This window comes from Triticum urartu, chromosome 7 (genome assembly GCF_003073215.2).
Source record: "Triticum urartu cultivar G1812 chromosome 7, Tu2.1, whole genome shotgun sequence".
NCBI lineage: Eukaryota > Viridiplantae > Streptophyta > Magnoliopsida > Poales > Poaceae > Triticum > Triticum urartu.
The window spans coordinates 526367648-526392602 of record NC_053028.1 but is presented as its reverse complement, the minus strand read 5'-3'; positions in this window follow the sequence as shown (position 1 = coordinate 526392602).

Below are 24955 nucleotides of genomic sequence, written 5' to 3'. Positions count from 1 at the left end.
GTCCACGTCCTCGACTTCGTCCTTGTCCCTCTTACTCTTGGCCGATACTTCTTTGCTTGAACCACACACTTGGCTATTGCTCTTCATCCAACCCTTGTAGATATTGAAGCAAAGGTAGCCATCCATTGCAGCATAGTGGATGTGGTCTATATCTAGTACATTCTGCTGCCCTGCATTGTTGGGGATATTACTACTGGGCGTAAACTGGCCTATCTGGGCCAGGTTAACTTCGTCAGTAGTTAAGTATGTTAAAGCCCAAGAAGGAAGATGAGGGCTCAAGGCCCATGGTCGGTTCAAGGCCTGTAGCCGTAAACCAGCGTTAGTAGTTAACTTGTATTGTAAGTTAAGAATAAGTAGAGACCAAACCGGACACATCTATGAGCCGGTATTGGGACTCTGTGAACCGACGGGCGTCACCCGTGTATATAAGGGGACGACCTGGCGGCGGTTCAAGGACAACAGACAACAACTCGAGACATAGGAGAAGCTTGTTAGCTCCCTAGTCATCGAAACCCCATCAATTCCATCACAACTAGACGTAGGCTTTTACCTTCATCGAAGGGGCCGAACTAGTATAGACTCTCCTGCGTCCTTGTGTCCGCTTTAACCCCTTCAAGCTAACCCGTCGCGATGGCTCCACGACTAAGTCCTTTCTCTAGGACATCTGCCGTGACAAAACCACGACACTGCATGACGATGAAACGTGTATGGAGGTTTCAAAGGGGTTGCCTACAACGAGACCTATCCGACGCAGGACATCCCTATCGTTCTTAAATTCTACCATAATGAATTTCACTGTTTTGTCCTTGAGGAAGTTCTTAAAATCCTGGCACTCAACGTCGGCATGGCATATGTGGTAGACCAAGAAAACGTTATGTACGCAAACCTGGATCACGGCGGGCTTCTTCCTCTCTTCGTCCTTTAGATCCTTCTCTGGTCCTAGGACTGTGGTGTACTCAACATCTAGCCCAGCGACCCACTCATCATCTGAGTTTTCGAACATGCGTCTAAAGGGAGAAAGGCATCCTTTCACCATCGCGGAAGAACGGGTGTAGATGACGTCGAACTCATCGCCGGTGATGGTTAAAACCTTGTACTCGCCGCCGATCGTGGAGATTTGGGACGCCATGGATTTGGGAGGAGGGTTAGGATTAATGGAACTGCCGTAATGTGAATGGATGGGACGACTAGGAGCGAACCGCCGTAGTATTGAAGGACGTGCGGGGACAAGTAGGAGCGAACTGCGAGCGTGCGAACGGCAGGGTAGTGGCTTTCCATTCTCCCATGATACGGGCTTCCGAGAGCCCTTGGATCTGAGATTGAACAGTTGCATGGCATGATTCTAGACCTATGGGTGAATATCCTATCCTGGAGGGTTATTCTGCAAATTTTTAGCAACTTAGCATGCGACCGTTTGATCTCAGATCCAAGGGCTGCCAGCAGCCCGTATCATGGTCGCGCCTACCACGACCGTCGCGTCGCTCGCGCGGTCGCGCCCTTGGAGATTTAACATGGTGCGTTAGGCTATCTGATGTTGGCATGTCATACATAGTCATCACTTAGTCACTCATACTACAACAAGGTTGGCTATAAGGCTGGCTATAAGTGTATTTTTTTACTCCTCTCTATCTCTTTCTTCATACTCCCTCCGTCCCATAATATAAGGATGTTTTTGACACTAGTGTAGTGCCAAAAATGTTCTTATATTATGGGACACAGGGAGTACTAGTATTTATTGCATTTGCCAAGGAGTGACCTCTTCCAATGAAATGGTGTTGCTAAGTTTGCTTCATTTAATTAGCTATAGACTCAAAATTGTCTTTTCACCTAGGTACAAACGCTTATCACCGTTTCTTCCTTGGGTCACCAAACTAGTATCTCTCTTCTTGATTAACTTGCCACATCAGACTTTATGCCTATGTGGCAAGCTTAAGCACCTGTAGGAGCAAGTAAAAGTAAGTACAATAGTGCGCTTTACATGGCATTTTTGCATATGTGGAGGAAAGAGAGGCAAGGAAAAAGTGGAGAAGTGGGCTCTCATGCAAGAGCCAGCCTCTACTACATGGTGGAGCATTGGGAGACGCACATGTATGGAGGTGGTCAGGAATCGGGAGACTCACGCCGGTCGTAGGGCCGCAGTTAAAATGATAATGGCAAGTCAAATCACGGAGCCCCACCTGTCCAACAGTAACTCGCTGTCAAATCACACAGCCCTACGTTTGCAGCAGCCTACTCCCTCGTCTTCTCGCGTCTCTATCGAACCGACTAGGCAGAACTGCCCCTCCGCCTATCGTGCAGGAAAAGCCCCGCCCTCGACTTTTAAATAGTATACAGTATACTAATTTTTTATCCATGGATTGCGCCTGCGCCATGGAGCAAAGCGTCTAGAAAACGGAGGAGAGACGGTGGTCTTGCAATAGAGAATAGGGAGAGGCAAGACGGTGGTTTTGGAATGGAGATGATGGAGAGGAGATGAGGTGGTTTTGCAATGGAGAAGATTAGAAGAGGGAGAGGCGAGACGGTGGTTTTGGAATGGAGATGATGGAGAGGAGAGGAGGTGGTTTTGCAATGGAGAAGAGGGAGAGGAGCGTGCGGTAGCGATTTAGGATTGGACGAGAGGGCCGGCGCGCTGTGACTGGATCAAAATAAAAATTAATTTACCCTTAAATTAAGAAAGCGACCCCACATTAACTAGCTCCCTTTTATTCTGGGTCATAATTGACCATGATTTTCACACATAAAATATATGTTATACGTTGCAAAAATAATATAATTTGAAAGTACATTCAGATACGAACCAAACTATACAATTTTTGGTGACATGCATTCACATTTTGCTTGTCAAATACAGTACGTGGTCAAACTTTCACCCAAAATACGCAAAACAACAAAAAAATACTTCCAAGACCAGCACCGCTCTTCCGCTCTTCTCCTCTTAAACCACCGCCACTCCTCTCCTGTTCCAATCTAATTGCAGCGCGGCTCCTCTCCTCTTCCATTTCAAAACCACCGCCCCTCCTCTCCTGTTCCAGTCCAAAAACAGCGTCGCTCCTCTCCCGTTCTAATCCAAAACCAGCGCTGCTCCTCTCCTCTTCCATTCAAAAACCACCGCCGGCGAGTCAAGGTGCTGTGGAGAAGTAGATCGATGGAGGAGTACAACCGATACATGAGGATCGCAGACGGCGACCCTGTGAAGCTAGCTAGGATGTTGGAGATACAGTCTTGGTTTGACATTAAGGACCAACTAGCGGCAACGGCGACATCCATGGCCAAATATATGCAACAGAGCGAAACAGCGGCGATACTCCCGGAGGGAGTCGCGCCGGAGTACATAGAGTTGCTCCTCTGGGTCATGGAGTAAACAGATTCACCGAATCCGATCATGAGGGAGCGGTGGTGGGAGTATCGATACCAGATGGAGCATTCACCAGAGATTGAAGGATCGAGCATCTACATGGTGACGTTTGTTTGGGTGTCCTGCCAGAGCGAGCCGGTGGAGTCTTCGTCGACCGAACCCAACTGCAAGGAGGAGAAAAGCAGTTGGCCCGACGATGCTTCCCCACCATCGTCTCGCTCGCCATTCACATCGTCTCACGGGGTGGCTGTTTGCCGCCGAGGAATAGGAGGGGGCTGTCCCCCAGCCCAATAGTCGGGCAGGTTGTGAATTGTTAGGAGGAGCTTAGGGTTGTCAGTATTTGCATGTTGTGAATTGTGTTTTTTATTGTGTATTTTGAGAGTACTTTCAGATATGAATGTCTTTTGAATTTCAGATTTGCAGTATTGAGCATATGAAATATTTTATGAATTCTAGAGATCTATTTTTAGCACTTAAAAAATGTAGTTTCATAGGAGTATAAAAGTGCAGACAATGTGATTCTCAGAGAAGAAACTGCAAGTTTCAGTTTCAGATAAGAAACTGCAACTTTCAGAGGCAGAGCATTTATATTAACACGGCCTTTTCAAACAGGGTTAACATCATGTTGGAAGTTTTATTCATGGTTGAAAATGGAACTACCAGCCAGTTAACATCATGCTGATCAACATTCATGCATAGCACATCTTCATATGATGCACAGTCAAAATGCCCACACAATATCGAGTGTGCGAAACACAGAGAAAACGAGGGACAAAGTTTTGGCAAGTGTTGGACATGGTTTTGGGCTGCCCCGTCTAGGATTTCATTTTTAACATGCGCAGCCCACGACCTCGGATGGGAGGTCCATAGGCCTGTTTGTATTTTCTTAGGGCCGTCATGTATCGACCGGCCTATGGCGACCGGCCTATGGACCTCCCATCCGAGGTTTTATTTTTGGCAGCCCAATTTATGTATTTTTTTGAAGAAAACGCAGAGGTCTGTTCTATTTTTCTATATAAGAATAGGAACACCAGGTCCAACTTATGTTTCCCTTCTAACTATATTATGTATATTTAAATTATTTTATATGTTGACTGTTTAGTTCACATAATTGGCAAATAGATGACCGCTCTCGCATGACCGCTCTCGCGATCCCCTTCGCCCCCGCCACCACCTCCACCCTCGCCGCCGCCCCCGCCACTACCTCCACACTCGCCGCCGCCATAGATCTCGCCGCCACCCCCCGCCTCCTGACTCCGGGCGCGCCTGCCCCCCTCAGCTAGTCCGCTCGCATGCCCCATGGAGTCGCCAGCCAGATCCACGGGGGAATGGCTGGAAGACAGGTAGATGTACAAGATGCATCTCCCACATGTCTACAAAGCCTCCCCCCGGATGCTCCAGCTGCTCAACTCCGTCGCGTCGGCGGTGCTGCGGGAGACTCGAGGGATGAGATGGAGGGAGCGGGCGATGCGGATCCGCGACGACACTCTCTCCTGGACCCAGTGCACATGCGAATGGAGGGAAGCAGAGGAGTAAGTTGCGAGGGAGGAAGCCGAGGAGGGACCGAATCCGTTCTCTCACTCGCGCAGGTATGCTCGGATGTGCAAGGATCATGTGGATTGGGAGCTGCTGAATCTAGCCCTACGGATCTACTTCGAAGGAGATTTCTCGGAGAAGCACAGGATGCCCCACCCCAGGGAGCCTCCGATTGCGTTCGTTCAATGGGCGAAAGATGAAGTGAATTCGGGAGATCCACGCCATGCTGCGAGATGGGAATGCTTGACTGGACTCATGCCCACCAGCACGCGACCGGAGCCGGAGCAGGTGGATCCCCTACCTTACCTCTCCCCCAAACCTGTAGAAGATTGAAATTAGGCTTGCAATCTGCTTCAATTGAGCTGTCCGGTGGTTATTTCTGCTTCCTGAGAGACAACATCTGGCTGGAGGATGAGAAGGAACCAGGAACTCCGATGAATTTCCCCTATCACAATGGGGGGAGCACCGGTTGGGCAGTGGTACGACCCACCTCCGCCCCAAATGGGGGCACAATCTTGGCAGGCTCCTGTAATTGCCCAAGATCAATCTGCTGGTGGTTCTGACTCTCAGATCAGTGGGAAATCTCAAGGCAAGAATCAGCAAAAGAAGAGACAGGACATCCAGAAAACTACTCCTGCCCCCTGCTTCGGGCCTTATGGCATACTCTAAGGTGATCTGCTACAACCGTGGGGAACCAGGGCATCATTTGGATAAATGTGTCAAGCCCAAGAGTTGTTTTATCTGTAAAATGGTTACCCATAAAGTTGAGAATTGCCCTGTCAGAAGGAAAACCCACAGCTCTGCTAGATATGTTGGAAGTGTTGCTCCATGATTAGGGTTCTACCACATAGACCCACCTGATGAAAATGCTCAGTATCATGGCTCCCTAAAGAATGTGGGGATTGTTCTGGTAGAAGCTGGTGAAGTGACCAAGCAGGAACTTGCCACTGAGTTTGCAGACATTTACAAAACCAATTGGCCCTGGCCAATCAATGCCCTAGAAGAGTGGACATTCTTGGTCAAATTCCCTCCTGAAATAGATGTAGTTCAAGTTGCTGGATACCCTTGTTTTGGTCTCAAAAAAGACAATGTTGTAGTCAATGTTGTAGTCAATGTTGAAGTCTGGAAAGGCAGGATTGAGGCTGAAGAGGACCTCCAGGAACCTTGGATCAAGATCAGGAAATTGAACCCCCAAGTGGTGTGACTGGACTATGCTAGATCAAATCACTTCCACTCTGGGGGTCTTACTGGATGTGGATTGGCAGCTTAATTTCAAGTCTTTCTATGAAACTGTTAGGGTTAAAATCTTATGTAAAGATCCCTCCAAAATCCTTGCTGAAAGGCTTTTTGGAGTTGGGAACAAAATCTACAGGCTACTCATTGACGTGGAGTCCTTAACCCCCACTGAAACTGGCACCTCTACCAACCTCTCTGTTGGTACATATGTCTCTGCAGCTGAAACTGGTACCAATCTTACTGAAGATGCTGAATCCAATAGGAGCTCTAGATCTGAATCAGATAAAGGGATTGCTGCCAATTCTGGGGCCCCTAACATCAGAGGACAGTCTTTTGGCCACAATCAGATGCTTGGAGAAACTACACCCACTTCAGTCCTCAAGAAACACCTCCCTTATTCTCCATACACTCCTCAACTCAGCATCCAGGAAAAGATCTTGAATTCCGTGCTTAATGAAACTGGTGGATTCAACCTCCTCAGGGAAATGGAGCTCCTGGAAGATGATGATCTGATGGAATTAGAAGGTTTTGTAGATCTACAAGAGGATCAAGAGGCACTTGTTGAAACAACTGAACTCCCAGACAATTTGGACTCAAAATACAACTCTGACTTCCCTGCCCTTCCTAAGGAGAAGCACCTTCCCAAATGGGGTCCTGTTCAAGCCACCAGAACCAGTGCCAGGGTAGCTGGTGACAAGAGAACCGTTATTGAAAAGGCTCAACAGCTCAAAGAGGTTCAGAACCTGGAAGTGCAAAAAACCCCAGGGTATGAAACACACTTCCTTCTCCAACTTTAATGATCCTTCCTTCAATGCCATTGCTGCTAAGATTGGTGTAGATGTTACTTCTCTTAATGATGGCATTGCATGCTCTTCCTTTATTTACCCTCACCAAAATAGATCTGAAGGCTCTGTTTGTGAGAATTTTTCTCTAGATGGTAGTTCTAGTTTAGACTGCGTTGACCCCCCTACTGAGCCAAGTGAGGGTCTCTGGTCTCTTATTTGTAGACATAAACAGGGCAAGCACCCTAGGAACAACATTTCTCCATGAATGCTCTGTTCTGGAATATTAGAGGTATTGCTGCTCCTGGTAGGAAATCCCTTATTATTGACACAGGAAACTAAGAAAGAGGATTTTTCCTCTTCTTTTCTTAAATCTCTCATTAGCAACAGAGATTTTGACTGGCATGTTCTTCCATCCAAAGGATCTGCTGGAGGCATCCTGATGGGAATAGATTTAAGCATTTTCGAGGCTGTTGCTTGGTCACACCTAGACTTTTCTGTTATTCGTTTAGTTAATTTGAAAACTACTGGTCAAACCTGTAGGATTATCAGTGTTTATGGCTCTCCATATGAGGAAGGCAAAGAAGCTTTTATTTCTGAACTTCATACCTTATTTCTAGATACTCACATTCCCACCCTGATTGGAGGGGATTTTAATTTAGTTAGGAATGCTACAGATAAAAGCAATGGTTCCATTAATCATAAATGGAGTGACTGCTTCAATGCCTGGATTGAGATCTGGAGCTTGCCTGAAATTAAACTTTCTTCTAGGAAATTTACCTGGGCCAGTAATCAAGTAGACTTGATTATGTCCACCATTGACAGAATTTTCTGTGACACAAAATTAGGTAGTTTCTTTCCCCTTTCTAGTTGTAGAGCTCTGCCCAGATGTGGTAGTGACCACACTCCTTTGCTTTGGGACTCTGGTCTTAACCAAAATCCAAAGAGCAATAATTTTAAATTTGAAAAGTGGTGGTTGCTTAGAGAAGATTTTACTGAGCTAGTCAGGAAAATCTGGAATGAGCCTACTGGGAGCAGTTGCCCCCTAGAAAATTGGCAGATCAAAATCAGGAGATTTAGAAGAACTACCGAAGGGTGGAACTCCAATGAGGAAGCTAATCTTAGAAGATACAAAAGGCTTCTCCTCCTTGAGTTTGATTCTCTAGATATTAAGGCAGAAACCGCTGACCTCTCTGAGGATGAGACTAATAGATTAAACTTTGTCCATGGAGAGCTCAAGAAAATTTGTCTTCAAGAAGAAATCAAAGCCAAACAAAGGTCTAGAGATAGGAATATTAAGGAGGATGATAGAAATACTGATTACTTCCATGCAGTAGCTAACCAGAGGAGGAAAACCCTCATTCACTCCCTTGATGGCCCTAATGGCCCTGTTACTGAGGTAGATGAGATGCTGAAAGTGGCTAGTGACATGTACAAAGACCTGTTTAAGAAAGAAAACCCTTCTGGGTTCTCTCTACAAAACAATTTTTTCTCTGCTTCTGAAAAAGTCTCTCCTGCTGAAAATGAGCTGCTAGAAGCCCCTTTTTCAGAGACAGAGGTGAAGGAAGCCATTTTTATTTCTTATCCTGATGGGGCTCCTGGTCCTGATGGGATTCCCTTCTTGTTTTACCAGCATTTTTGGGACTTGGTGAAAAATGATCTCTTAGATCTTTTCCAAGCCTTTCATAGAGGAGAGTTGGACATATACAGGCTCAACTTTGCCATGCTCTCTCTTGTTCCTAAAGAACCCGAGGCCACCTCTATGAAGAAATTCAGGCCTATCAGCCTGATTAACTGTAGTTTTAAGATTTTCTCTAAAGTCCTCACCACTAGGCTCTCTAAAGTCCTACAGAGGTTGATTGCTAGCAATCAATCTGCATTTCTGAAAGAGAGATACATTTTAGAGTGTTGTTACTGCTCATGAAGTTCTTCGTTTAGTCCACTCAGGAGGTGATAAAGGACTTGTCCTTAAATTGGATTATGAGAAATCCTTCAATAAAGTTGACCTTGATTTCCTTATGAAACTCCTGGAGCTTAGAGGTTTTGGGGGTAAATGGACTAGTTGGATCCAGCAACTTACTCATGGGGGGGGGGTCTGTTGGGTCAAGTTAAATAACTGTGAAAGTGATTTTTCCTTGCTGGTAAAGGTCTTAGGCAAGGTGACCCCATCTCCCCGCTTTTGTTTAATTTAGTAGTGGACGTTCTTACTAAAATGCTGAGCAAAGTTGCTGATCATAGTCTGATTGCAGGGCTCTGTCCTGAGGTCTGCCCTGGTGGCATCATCTGCCTTCAATATGCAGATGATACCATCCTTTTCTTAGACAATGACTCCACACATGCTAGCAATCTGAAAACTGTTCTAACCTGTTTTGAACAAGTCTCGGGCATGAGAATCAACTACTCTAAAAGTGAACTCATCCCTGTCAACATGGATGATCAGGAGTTAGCCGACTTCCTCTCTATTCTAGTCTGTAATAAAGGTAACTTCCCCATTAAGTACCTAGGTATCCCTCTCCACTATGTTAAACTAAGGAGAGAGGATATCCAACCCCTTCTGGATAAAATTATTAAAAGGATTGCTGGGTGGAGAGGCAAACTTCTCTCTTACAGAGGTAGATTGTTCCTCATACTAGCTTGTTTGGCTAGCATTCCAGGGTATCTCCTCTCCTTCTTCAAGTTCCCTAAATGGGCAGTGAACCTCATCAATTCTCAGATGTCTCATTGCTTGTGGAATGATTTTGAGGGAAATAGGAAGCTACACCTTGCTAATTGGGCCCTAGTCTCTATGAAAAAAGATTTTGGAGGCCTAGGCATACCTAACCTCCAAGAAATTAACATCTGTCTCCTAGGGTCTTGGATTAAAAGATTCTATGAGGAAGACCTCAAACCCTGGAAGCTTCTTATTTCCCATAAATACCTAGGAAATAAACCTAGATTCTGAAAAGGATTAAAATCTATTATGCATGTTGTGAAATTTGGCTACAGATGGAACATAGGGGATGGGAGCAGAACCAGGTTCTGGGAAGATACTTGGTTTGGCACATCACCCCTAGCAGTCCAATTTTGGCCTATTTACTCTGTCTGCAATGAGCTTAACAAAAGTGTCAATGAATTTTGGGACGGTCAATGCCTAAAACTCACTTTTAGAAGGAACTTTAGTGATAGTCTCATGGAATAATGGTTCCAGTTGGAGGAAATTGCCAAAAGCATTACCTTTACTGCTGAGCCGGATGCCCTGATTTGGTAGCTGGACAATAAGGGGAAGTATACCTCCAGCTCCCTCTATCATGTTATCAACTTTAGAGGGGTTCAACCCGTGTTTATCCCTGCTATCTGGAAATTGAGAGTTCCCCCTAAAATTCATGTATTTCTCTGGCTTCTCTCCAAAAACAAATTGATGACTAGGGATAACCTTAGGAAGAGACACATCATCAAACCACTTGATTGTGTTTACTGCTTGGAACAAGAGTCTTGTTCTCACCTATTTTTTGAATGTATAGTTGCTAAACATCTCTGGGCCCACATTGAGGAATATTTATCTAGTCAGATTGGCTCATCCTTCGAATCTGTCGCCAGATTCTGGATTGCTACCAAAAAGTGCTTAGTTTTAAATATTGTTAGCTCAGATGTCCTTTGGTGCTTCTGTAAATATAGAAATGCTATGATTTTCAGTAACACCTCCTGGATTTCCATTCCGCAGGTCTTGAGGTTGATCAGGAACATGGTGAGGAACTGCGCGATTCTCTCCTCCGGATCGAACAAGGACAAGTTGATGAGCTTCATGGAAACCCTAACAATATCCCTCCAGAAACCGTTGGCAATCACTTGTGGCTGAACAAGGCTCGACCTGCTCTGGGGTTGGACCCGTGGGCTCGTCTCAAGATCTCTGATGAAGATGATGGGCACCTGGCGCCAAAAAAGAGGGACATCCACCATGGTACGCCTTCCAGCCTGGTGTCTCCGCTTGCTTACTGGTCGCCGCAGGCTGACACGGCCCCTTGGCTGAAGACCATGAAGGCTTCGCTGGACCCTCCTTGTGTCATTTGAGTGCTCTATCCGCTCTGCCTTTGGCACCGCTCGGGTGATTTGTGTTATTCAGAGAACTTGTTCATCCAACCCCCTAGTTTGTAGCTTTTCTACCTTTGCTTTCGAACTGCTCTTTGAGATGTTGTATCAGAATATGTTATGGTTTCGTTCTCAGCAATGGAACCGGGGAGATGCTCCTGTTTTTCTAAAAACAATTAACAGATACTTACATATGTAAGAAAACAATATCCCACATCTTATTAACTTATAAAAATAATTTCTTAACAAATAAAATCCTGGATTGTTTTGGCATGAAAATCTTAGTGATTGTGTACAAAAGCTTGGTAAGATTTAAGGACGAATTTAATAATATAACTTATTATTTAAATATATTTATAACAAAATGCTCAGCCCATTTTTATTTTTTGATAACATTGCTAGCCCAACCCAACATTGTAATTAGAATCAGCCCAGCAAAATCGTGTATTTCGAGAAAGTGCAAATGGCCTCTAATTTTTTAGGAAATAAAATAAATGGGCCGCATGGACGCTACATTATTTGTTCACCCAGCCCAGCTAATGGCTGTAATTCAAAAAAAGAAGATCAAATTGACTATAAATTCTACCGCGCAAAAAAGACTATAAATTCTGAAAAAATGGGTTGAATACGTGCCACATTTTTGGAGGCTGAAATGTGGGCCAATAGGTCGAAGCCAACGCAAGTCGTTGTCAATTAATCAACAAATGATTCTGACATGTTAGCCGTTGGATTTACATCCAACAACCGGCATCCATCTTCAATCTCTCGTCTTCTTCCTCCAGCGCCGCCGGGACCACCTCCCGCCTCCTGCTGCTAGCAGCTCTGCTTAGCACGCTTCGCTATGAAGCGCTACTCCACCGTTGGCCAGGCCATCCCTCCACCCCTCCACACCTCTTGTTCTTCTCCACCGACTGCCAAACCACGCTTGTAAGTGCATCTAGTGCCACCCCTAGTTGGTTTTGGAGTATTGACGACAAACCTAGTTGAGGGACTAATGTGTTTGTGAGAATTGCAGGATAACACAGGTAGAAGTCCCTCATTGATTCGGTTTTACTACCAGAGATGACCCCTAAAAATGTATGAAGACATTGAAGTCAAAGGTGGTATATGAATATATTCACATTGAAGACTATGACAAAAGAAGACACGTTATGAAGCCTATGGAGCTCGAAGACTTAGATCTTTCGTAGTTCTTTTTTCTTTTGTGTTGAGTCATAGGAACCACCATACTGTTAAGTGGGGTCCAGGAGAACCAGTCAGAATGACTGAAGTGATGCCTAAACCAAAAACCTATGTCTTCGAGTGAAGACAATGAGAGCGAATCTTGTCCAGAGCCGGACAAGTCAGCTTTGCTTGTAGCCCAAGTAAAGTTGCCATGAGAGTTTGAAATCTGACCGTTGAGACATGTGTCAGTTCCTTAGTGACCCAGGGTCATTTAGGACAAATCAGGTCGGGTTGCCAAGTGGCTATAAATAGCCCACCCCCTACAACCATAAACGGTTGGCTGCTCAGATTGAGAGTACGGCTTTTGTCGTTTGAGAGCAACCCACCTCGAAGCCTTTGAGAGAGAGAATTCCTTGCGAGGATAAAGCCCTAACCACCCAGAGCCAGAGAACATTGGGCATCACTTAAGTCTTCTTGTCTGTGTGATCTGAAGACTTATTACACTTGAGGACTGTGCATCCCCAGACGGTTAGGCGTCGCGTTCAGAGCATCCAAGAGACATTGTGGATTGCCAGTGAACGAAGTCTGTGAAGGTTTGGGAGTCTACCTTGAAGACATACTAGAGTGATTGGGTGAGGACTGTGTGACCTTATCTCAAGGAGAATACGGTGAGGACTTGGTGTCCTGAGCTGCGTGTTCATGACTGGGTGTCCGGGACTGTGTGTCCTAAGGTTTAAATACCTAGCCGCTCCAACCAGACGTACAGTTGTCACAGCAACTGGAACTGGTCCAACACATCATTGTCTTCAATGAGTCACTGGTTTCATCTTCACTTCCTTTTACTTACTGATCACTCATTGTGAAGTCATTGCATGTCTGTTCTATCTTTTGTCTTCACAACGTGAGTGTATGATCTGTTTGGCTTCATAGTATCTTCCTACCTGATCCTAATTACACTACAACTATTTGTCACTGTGCTTTCACTCTGTTGATACTTGACCATGGCTTGCCTAGTGTAGTCTAACTTCTGCTGCATAGAAATAGGCATATCTCTAATGTTTGTCTTCATAACTTCCACGTTTTGAAGACTTTCATAAAAATCGCCTATTCACCCCCTAGTCGATATAACGCACTTTCAATTGGTATCAGAGCAAGGTGCTCCCTTGTTCTGTGTGATTCGGTTTAACCACCTGGAGTTTTAGCTATGTCGACTGCAGGGATAATTAAAGTCTCCGTTGTGTGCCCCGTCTTCGATGGAACTGAATATCCCTACTGGAAGAATAAGATGCGTATGCATCTTGAAGCCATTGACGTTGACCTATGGTATGTCGTCGAGAACGGCGTTCCCAAGGCTGGAGAAGGTGTCACTGCTGCTGATGTCAAGAAATTCGTTCAACTGGACTCTACTGCCAAGAACATCATCTGTGGTCATCTGACCAAACGACAGTATGGCCGTGTGAGTGCTTTGAAGACATCCAAGCTGGTCTGGGACTGGCTCTCCAAGGTCAATGAAGGCATCTCAACCCAGAGAGATCAAAGAATCAGTGTCCTTCGCAATCTCTTCAACCGCTTCAAGTGAAATGACAATGAGAATGTCCAGCACACATTTGACAGACTCACTGACATCACAAATGAGCTTCAAGCCCTCGGCGCCACTGAGATCACCAAACACGAAATAGTCAAGACGCTGCTGAGATCACTTGACAGTTTGTTTGACATCCTGGCCCTGATGATCCAAGAACGTCCTGATTTCAAGACACTCGATCCATCTGACATACTTGAGAGGCTCAATACACATGAGTTTCAGCTTTCGGAGAAAAGAGATATCTACGGTCCAAACTATGGGCGAACTCGTGCCTTGAAGGCAAAAGCTGTCTCCTCATCTGAAGAAGAATCTGATAGCAGTTCTGATGATCCTGAAGACATTGGAAGGGAACTTGCTATGCTTGTCAAGAAGTTCCAAAAATTCACGAAGAAGAAAGGTTTCAGAAAGTCTTCCCGATCAAGTTCAAGGAATGATGAAGCTCCTGCTCATGACTACAAGAAGAAAACATGTCACAAGTGCAAGAAGCTTGGCCACTTCATCTCTGAGTGTCCACAGTGGGACAATGAGAACAAAAAGAAGAAGAAGAGCAAGGAATATGATTCTGACAACAAGAAGAAGAAGAAGAAATACTCAAAGTCTTCTTCCAAGTCTTCCTCAAAGTCTTCATCACACAAGAAGAGCTCATCTGGCAAGGCACGTGCTTTTGTTGGCAAGGAAATGGATTCAGAGGAGGAGTCTGCTTCTGAGGAGGCGGAGGTGGAGTCTAAAGAGGAATCCGACTCAGGCATCGCAAGTCTGGCTACAGCATACGTTGCCAAGTCCATCTTCAACATTGAAGACAATGACTTCATCACCGACACCGATGCAAATGACAAGGACTGCTCCGCTTCTACCTACTGCTTCATGGCACGCGGTGCCAAGGTAAACACACGCACTACTCACTATCAAACATCTAGTGACGATGACTCTGATTGTGTTTCAAAACCTAGCTACAAAGCACTTGCTAAAATTGCAACTGAACAACAGAAAGCTATGGAACATATTCAAAAACTGTTAGACAGAAGCGATGATCTGTTGGGTGCTGAAATGACTCGATCTGAATCCTTAATTGAAGACATAAAAAATCTTCACGTTAAATATTAGGAACTTGAAAATCGTCATGAAACTCTCTCAACAACTCATGAAAAGCTTTCCTATGATTATCTTCAAAGGAAGCAAGATCTTGAGAAATTGAGAGCGGTTCATGAAGATCTTCAAACGGAAAACGAGTCACTTCGCGCCAAATAGATCAGTCCCGCTCAAGAAGGATTTGAACCACCATGTCTTAAATGCATTGAGCGTGATAATGCTAATTCTGTTGCTGAATGTTCTACTGCTACTGCTGTTGCAATATCTTCAACTGTTGATGCGGTAACTAACCCCTCTGTTGAGGATACCACCGCTATTGCTGATGAGAATGCTAGGTTGAAGACATTGCTTGAAACAGGGATGTACAAAAGTCTTCAAGGGCATCAGACACTATGTGATGTCCTCAAAAAGCAGATTGTGAACCGAAACCCTAGGAAAGAGGGTGTTGGGTTCGTAAGGAAAATGAATGCAGATGGCTCTTACTGGAAACCTGAGCAGTACCCCAAAACCATGTGGGTTGCTGCAAAGGAACCTTCAGTAGATCCATCCAATCTAACTGGCTTCACTTGTGCTAACCCCATTATCATTGGTGAATCCTTTGATGCAAACTATATACTGTTTAAGAATCAGAATGGTGAAGTGTTTTCCAGGTACATTGGTACTAACTGCAGGAATGGACCGCCTATGAAGAAGATCTGGGTTCCGAAAAAGTGTCTAGAAAATCTTCCTGTGAATGTCTTCATGACACCTCACTTGAAGAAGACAAACCTCAGACCAAAGGCTTCATACGGTCCAAAGGCTTCATACAAATAGAGGACTCACCTGAGTCGCACTAACGCAAATGTTTTGCAGGGAGACCATACTCAGTCATATGAATATGAGAGCGGTTGATCAAACCGCTATGTTCATAAGACCAAGAACTATTCTGCTTATTCTTATGAGTACTATTGTCCACCTGCAAGACTGTTTGCTAAGGCTTCAAAGCCAAAATTCTCAGATGCTGCACTTAGACTTATTGCTTATAAGCCACCCTTGAAGATGTGGGTGGTTAAGAAGGCTTAACTCTCTTTTGCAGGGAATGGTCTCCAGCAGAAAACCAAAATCGTCTGACGCTATTGCTGGGGACCTTAAACATCTTGTAGGGCGCAAGATCAAATGCCCAAATAGTCTTACTATGTACTTCGTACCTGAATCGCTTGCTACTCTCCCTATTAGTCCTAACCTGGATCTAAGCTTTCATAACCCACTGGTTCGTCAAATGTTTTTGCTTCACAATGCTCTTGGTGAAGCCTATCCCCCTAACTTCACTGTAGGGTACGACACCAGCGTCTTCAGAATGGATTATTGACAGTGGGTGTACAAATCACATGACTGGCAAAAGAAGTCTTCTTATGGACTCAACCTTACGTCCATCCGACAAGAGTCACATCACATTTGCTGACACTGGTAAAAGTAAGGTATTGGGTCTAGGTAGAGTTGCAATCTCAAGGGATCAACACATGGATAAATTCATGCTTGTTGAATCCCTTGGCTTCAACTTAATGTCTGTCTCAATACTTTGTGATTTGAACATGATCGTAATGTTTGGAAAATATCGTTGCCTTGTACTAATGGAATCTGACAAGTCTCTAGTGTTTGAAGGGTATCGAAAAGATGATCTGTACGTGGTAGATTTCTCAGTAGGGCCACAGCTTGCAGTATGTCTTCTAGCAAAGGCCTCAGAATGCTGGCTATGGAATCAGAGGCTTGGACATGCTGGAATGAGGAACCTCCACACCCTTGCGAAGAAGAAGCATGTCATAGGCATCGAGGGCGTCAAGTTCAAGAAAGACCACTTATGCGGTGCCTGTGAAGCAGGGAAAATGATGAGGGCCAAACATCCCTCGAAGACAATCATGACTACTACTCAACCCTTCGAACTGCTCCACATGGATCTTTTCGGTCCCACTCATTACTCAACTCTAACTACTACTGCTTGCCTCTATGGCTTCGTCATTGTTGATGATTATTCTAGATATACTTGGGTGCACATAATCCTTTACAAGACTGAAGTGCAGGATGTCTTCAGACGCTTCGCCAATCGTGCTATGAACAATTTTGGCGCCAAGATAAAGCACATCAGAAGTGACAATGGCACTGAATTCAAGAACACTGGCCTTGATACATATCTTGATACCTTGGGCATCACACATGAATTCTCAGCCCCGTACACGCACAGCAGCATGGCGTCGTCGAACGCAAGAACAGAACACTAATTGAGATGGCCAGAACGATGCTAGATGAATACAAGACTCCAAGAAAATTCTGGCCCGAAGCCATTGATACTGCATGTCATACAATCAATCGTGTTTATCTTCACAAGCTATTGAACAAGACATCTTATGAGCTCCTTACTGGCAAAAAGCCAAATGTCAGTTACTTCAGAGTATTTGGCGCAAGGTGCTGGATCAAGGACCCACATCACACCTCAAAATTTGCACCAAAAGCACATGAAGGTTTTATGCTTGGATATGGAAAGGATTCGCACTCCTACAGAGTCTTCAATCTCTTTCATTACAAAGTGGTTGAAACAGTGGATGTGCGGTTCGATGAGACCAGCGGATCACAAAGAGAGCAGCTGCCAAGTGTGCTAGATGAAGTTCCATCCAGTGAATCAATCAAGCTAATGGGAACTGGAGAGATTATACCTTCTGAAGCTCATCCTGAAGAAGAACTTATCATTTCAGCACCTGATCAACATGAAGACATTGCTCAGCCTGAAGACATTCCTTCCAACAACAACAGTGAACAGCAAGAGCAAAGTCTTCGCCCTGTACATCCTCGCGTTGCCAATGAAGTACAGATTGAAAGAATAATTGATAGCATCAATGCACCTGGTCCACTCACTCGTTCAAGGGCAACTCAGCTAGCAAATTTCTGCGGGCACTTCGCATTCGTCTCAATATCAGAACCCAAGAAAGTTGAAGAAGCCTTCATGGAACCTGAATGGATTCAAGCTATGCAAGAAGAGCTTCAACAGTTTGAGCTGAATAATGTATGGGAACTGGTTAAGTGTCCTGATCCACGGAAGCACAATATAATAGGCACCAAATGGATATACCGCAACAAGCAAGATGAGCATGGTCAAGTTGTCAGAAACAAAGCTCGTCTTGTTGCTCAAGGATATACTCAAGTGGAAGGCATTGACTTCGATGAAACATTTGCTCCTGTGGCTAGGCTTGAAGCCATACGCATACTGCTGGCCTATGCAAATCATCATAACATTCTTATATATCAAATGGATGTGAAGAGTGCCTTTCTCAATGGCAAGATTAAATAAGAAGTGTATGTTGCACAACCGCCTGGCTTTGAAAATCCAAATCATCCTGACATGGTATACAAGCTTAACAAGGCGCTGTATGGCCTCAAACAAGCCCCTAGGGCCTGGTATGACACACTCAAATACTTCCTGAAGAGCGAAGGCTTCATACCTGGTTCCCTAGATCCCACTCTTTTCACGAAGACATATGATGGTGAACTGTTTGTGTGCCAAATATATGTGGATGACATTATCTTCGGCTGCACCAATCAGAAGTACAGTGAAGAGTTTGGATATATGATGCAAGAGCAATATCAGATGTCCATGATGGGGGAGCTGAAGTTCTTCCTTGGTCTTCAAATACGACAACAACGCAATGGCATCTTCATATCTCAAGAGAAGTATCTCAAAGATTGCCTGAAGAAGTTCGGTATGCAAGACTGCAAAGGCTTCACAACACCAATGCCAGCCAAACATCATCTGGGTCCTGACGACAATGGTAAAGAGTTCGATCAAAAGGTATACCGCTCCATGATTGCTTCTTTACTTTATCTATGTGCATCTAGGCCAGATATTATGCTTAGTGTTTGCATGTGTGCTCGATTTCAAGCGGCACCAAAGGAGTCGCATCACTTAGCTGTGAAGCGAATTCTTCGATATTTGGCTCACACCCCAACTCTAGGATTATGGTATCCAAAGGGCTCAGAGTTTGATTTGGTTGGATTCTCGGATGCTGATTATGCTAGTGACAAAGTTGATCGCAAGTCTACATCAGGCACATGTCACTTTGTGGGACGATCACTTGTATGTTGGTCTTCAAAGAAGCAGAACTGTGTATCTCTCTCCACTGCTGAATCTGAATACATTGCTGCTGGATCTTGCTGCGCTCAGCTTCTATGGATGAAGCAAACACTCAAGGACTATGGCATTCATCTGAAGCAAGTGCCACTTTACTGTGACAACGAAAGCGCCATCAAGATTGCCAACAACCCAGTTCAGCACTCGAAGACAAAGCACATTGAAATTCGTCATCACTTTCTCTGAGATCATGTTGTGAAGGAAGACATTGATATCATACACGTCAACACTGAAGAGCAATTGGCAGATATCTTCACCAAGCCCTTGGATGAGAAGAGGTTTTTCAAGTTACGGTGTGAGCTAAATATCCTGGAATCCTCAAATGTCCTGTGATCAGGCACACATCCTAACACTTATGCATATGATGACTTAGATGTGCAACACACAAAGTAAAGTATATCTTCAATCAATGAAGACATACATTCTAAGTGTGAATACATTAATGTGGAATTTGACTTCGGAGCGCCACGATAATTGTGCGCCGTGTCTGGGTCTAATACTTCCTATACGGTGGGTAACGCCACCACCAAACGTTCTATTTTGAAGTGTTTCACTCATGGCGTTACCTTGCAATGTCTTCACATTTGGTTTGGCTTCGAACTCAACATATTTTCATGATTGTCTTCACTATGTTGATTATATATATATATATATATATATGCTAGTGTTCTGTCCTCTACAGCATTCACTTATAGCTATATCTTCGTGTTGAATCTTTTGAACTAAGTGAATGTGATCGGACCCCAACTTCTCTATGCTTTCTATCTCAAACTCTATCTCTCCAAGTCATATGCATTCTATTGAAACTGTCGAATGTCTTCACTGCGTCCTTGTCAGCAGAAGATATAGAGATGACCATAAATTCCGTTTTCAATGCTCATTCCTCCACATAAAATCCGGAGAAGCAGGAACGACCACCCGACAATCCAGGCGTGTGTGGGACGTGGAACAAACCCCAAACTTCCGCAAACTGACCACGCGTTCCTCAGATGCGAATCGCCAGGGGCACCTGTGTAATAGCACAGTGCCGCCCCTGTGCCTATAAATACACACTCACTGCGGTAACTATCTCTTCTTCCACCCTCACACGAACCCTAGCGCCACCGCTAGCTCTCGCGACGCCAGCGACGAAGCGCTTCGCTGCCGCAACCTGTCCGACGCCGTCTTCACGCCGACCGCGGACATCGTCCTCTCCGCCGTCGCCGTAGGTCTCCTCCATCGCCAAGTTAGGGCACGGACGAGTGAACTGCTCAGCCTCATCTCTCGCTCCGTCTAGCAGTTCTCAGTGTGGTAAATAAAACTGCCTTTTTACAGCACCGTTGATCCTATTGATCTGTCACTTTCTACCACAAGCAGTTTCTGCTCACACAAACTAGATCTCTCTCAAACTGCATCTCATAACATGCCTAGAATATTCACTTGTGCTTCAAAAAGTAGTTAGATTCCTCACTTGTACTGATCTGTGGATTCGTACAAATCTGGAACCAACTTCTTATCTATGAGTGAATGTCTTCGCACGATGAGGTCAATGTCTTCTAAACTGATTTATCTTCAAAATTTTCTGAGAATGCATATGACCTCTTCCCCTTCCCTCGCACCTTAATGCTGTCACAGGTACATGTCCGTGGGAGAATCCTTTGGTTCTCATAGTCTGCATTCATTTGCAGAATTCCTACAGCATCACATAAATTCTCCTGAAGCCAGTTCCTGTTGGTCCAGCAAAAGAAAGCCTTTGAAGCCTTTGAACGTCTTGAAGCCTTCCAAGTTAAGGTTTATGGCTTCAAAAACAGCAGCAAGGAAGGGGGGCAGACAGCGACATGGAGGAACATCCAAAGATCTGCCTGATGAACTGGCAGAAATGTATAAAACAGATCCTGAAGAGAATTATGGTCAGCGCAAGACCCGAACCCAATGGATTCGATGCTATTGGGCAGAACAATGGTTCAAATACCACTTCACAATCCAAGAGTATGCCGAGAAAAGTGCCATCAAAAGACCGTGGGGAGACATCTTATACAAGAACCTTGTACCCAGGTCCAGAGATGAAGCTATTGCCCAAAGCTTCTATCCATGCATGGTTCGTGGGCCATAGCCTGATGATGCACATCTGTCGTCACTACTCTAGTGTCGTGACGACAATCTGTTCAAGCACAACTTCTAGTTTGCCCAAAACTCAGCGAAGCAGAACAAGAAGAAATTTGGGTTAGACTTCAACCCTGGTCCCTCAGCACCAAGGGCAGATGGCACACGAGAAGCAGAACCCAATGTCATCGGTCCGTATGCCAACCTTGAAGGCCTCATCACCTACATCTTGGTTCAAGGGACTGCAGTGAATGAGCCTGCAGCTGACACTGAGTCTGATGAAGCGCCAGCAGTGCCTGTAGTGCCGAAGCCTAAGCAGTTAAAGAAGCCAAAAGCTTCAAAGCCAGCCCCTTCACCAAAAATCTCAAAGGAGAAGCCATTGGCGACTGCACCTCCTAAAGACAGTGTGCAGTCTGAAGACTTATCACGCGTCTCAAGGCACCAGAAGGACAAGATGCCTCAGTCTCACACTGGCAAAGAGCTCACAGCTGCTGCCATCCTGTGCAGTGAAGCCATTGATCTGTCAAGTGATGAAGATCTTGGAGATGACGCTCTTGAGCAACTCATCAAGAGCAAAGAAGAAGCAGAAATCTTCAACAATCTGCCTCTCTTTGATGTCGCCATCATCCACAACTTCATTGACGAGTGGTTTGCCACACCAAACATCAGCTTTGAAGATCTACAGCTGCCCGTTGGCCTCAGCGTCACCTTCCAAGGCGCTATTGCTTCAGAACTTGCTATTGCCCAGCGCATTTTTGAACTGAAGCAGAAAATTGATCATGAAAAGGCTCAGTTCAAGAAGAATATGGCCAAGCTCAGCGTGCAAGAAGTGAAGAGCTTCAAGATCATGTTGCATGAGCTAAAGGAAAACTTTCTGAAGAAGCGTGCAGAAGCTCAGGGATCACGTGAGCGGATGAAGTCTCTGGCTGACAGATGTGTGCAAGCCTACAATGAGGCTGAGAAGCGCAAGGCACTTGGGCATCCTGGCATCGACCCCAAGATGGCCGCAAAGAAAAAGAAGAAGACTATTCCAGCTGAACCAGAGGCACCAAGGCAGGAAGTAGTTCCGCTTGTCTTCCCAACTGCAACGACTGGCTCGAAGCCAAAGAGCCGGTCAACAGCTTCAGAGCTGAAGAAGACAAGAACTGCTGAGGCTGAAGCCAGGAAGAGGAAAAGCTCTGAAGCCTCTCCTACTGCCCCCAGCAAGAAAAAGAGAAAGACCAAGAAGTCTCGGGCTGTTCCCACAGAGCCCTTGATAGTTGAACCTATTTCTATGGTTCACCCTGACGCAGAACGTCAACTGACAGTTCATGAGCCTGCTTACACAGAGGCTCCTGAAGCTGAAGACATTCCAGCAGCAGATCCCATCGCTCCTGAAGACATTGGTCATCGTGACAATGTCGAAGATGATGCAGCCCTTCCTCAGTTAGAACACAGCAAACTCATCAGCATTGGTCGTCCACTGACGCCAATTGCACAGGATGCTTCATGGGAGGATCGCCCTCAAGAGGAAGAAGACTATGAGGCCCAGCCCACTACAACCTCACATGCGTCGTCTGCGCTCCGCAGGCTTCGCAAAGATCCAAGGCCTCAAGTCTATGCTGAAGACATTCCGGCTGCATCAGCCGCAGAAGAAGCACCACAAGAACCCACTCCTCTGCTCCACCAAGAAGCAATTCTCCAGGAGAACGTGCTTGTGACCGACCCTCCAGCTAGTCAAGCGGAGGATGAAAATCTTGAGGCTGCCACAACCAACAACGAAGCTAATGTGGAGCCCTCCCTAGCAAAAGCTTCAGAAGACAGCGAAGCCACTAAACCCACAACTTCTGTTCCTGAGTCTGCTGCAGGTCCCCAATTCAACTATCATGTTGAGCACAGGCCTCAGGTCCAGAAGCCAATCCCCAGACTGCCAAGGTTTCCAGGTCCTACATCAGCACCTGGCTCCTTCAACATCAATGGCTTCAGGGCAGATAATACTTTCTTCAATAGCTCCAAGAATCCCTATTCAAGGGAAAGGATTTCATCAGATAGGTTCTGGAGCTATCCTCAGCGCAGCTACTACTCTTGCATACTGTACAACCAAGGTCGCATTTTCCCGCACAAGCGCCTTGATGTTGAAGCTATTGTTGGTCTGCCCTGTCTAGAGGAAGCGTTGGATTGCTTCAAACAAGTGGGTCTGCTACAGTTCATTACTGATGAAGAGCATTGGAACGAAGAGCTCCTGCTACAATTCTATGCCACACTGCACATCAAAGGATACAACAGAGATCCGAAGACTTGGGTCCTGGAGTGGATGACCGGCAACGTTCATCATGAAGCCAATGCATTTGATATCATTGAGCTCACTGGCCTGCCCACTCCAGGCGAATTCTTCGAGCAAGGCTGTCGGCTACACACTGAAGCTATTGAGAGCATATTTCAGAGGCCTGAACCGAATATGAGTCAGATGCTCTCCATGATGAAGCCATTGCCCCACGATGCTCCTTATCCCACAGAGTTCTTCGTTGAAGACCTTGAGTACCTTCCCAGGACCATCTATCACATCATCCGGAGGACTCTCTGGCCCATTAAAGGACACTCTCCAAATGCCAAGATCGAGGGTGCAATGAAGACTCTGATATTCTGTATCCTTCATGGCAAATGCTTCAACGCACAGGATTTCTTCATATGCCAACTAGCTGCATCAGGCTCAGATCTGTTTGGTTTAAAGTTCTATGCTCCTTGGGTAATGAGGCTGATCAAACTTCACTCTGCCATCTCGTATCAGCCCTCAGCCCGCAACCATCGGATCTTCTTGCCTGATGTGGATACCTCTGCTGAAGCCATCTATCCTGAACCTACCAAGCAACCTCTGAGTCTTCAGAATGCAGAACACCAGAGCTTCACTCAAAACGTTGAAGGTGTTGAAGCCATCTCCAGGGTGTATACTTTGGCTGGCACTACACGTGCACCACACCCTGCTTCAACAGAACCACTGATAGTGCCACTGCTTCAAGACCCAAGAAGCGCACTCGTGTTCTCAACGACCGAGAGCTTCTTGTGGCCCTTCATCAAAAGCAGGATAGGCATCATGACTGGTTGAAGAGACAGATGAAAAGCCTCTTGGTGGATGTAAATCGCATCCGAAATCTTGCCACCAAGAACGCTTTCGTTGCCCATGAAACCTGTCGCCGCACATGGAAAGGGCTAACGATGATGCTTTCTGAAGCTGATCTTCAAGAGGATGGCTTCACTGAGAGATTCAAATTTGACTCCACACCTCCTCGAAGAGCTGTGCTGCTGGGGACTCCATCTCTTGAAGACTCTGAGTTTTCTTCCTTTGCTGCCACAGTCACTGCCAGAATCATTGAGGAAGAAGACGATGCTACTGTTGGAAATATGCCCTAGAGGCAATAATAAATTAGTTATTATTATATTTCCTTGTTCATGATAATCGTTTATTATCCATGCTATAATTGTATTGATAGGAAACTCAGATACATGTGTGGATACATAGACAACACCATGTCCCTAGTGAGCCTCTAGTTGACTAGCTCGTTGATCAATAGATGGTTATGGTTTCCTAACCATGGACATTTGGATGTCGTTGATAACGGGATCACATCATTAGGAGAATGATGTGATGGACAAGACCCAATCCTAAGCATAGCACAAAGATCGTGTAGTTCGTATGCTAAAGCTTTTCTAATGTCAAGTATCATTTACTTAGACCATGAGATTGTGCAACTCCCGGATACCGTAGGAATGCTTTGGGTGTATCAAACGTCACAACGTAACTGGGTGGCTATAAAGGTGCATTACAGGTATCTCCGAAAGTGTCTGTTGGGTTGGCACGAATCGAGACTGGGATTTGTCACTCCGTGTAAACGGAGAGGTATCTCTGGGCCCACTCGGTAGGACATCAT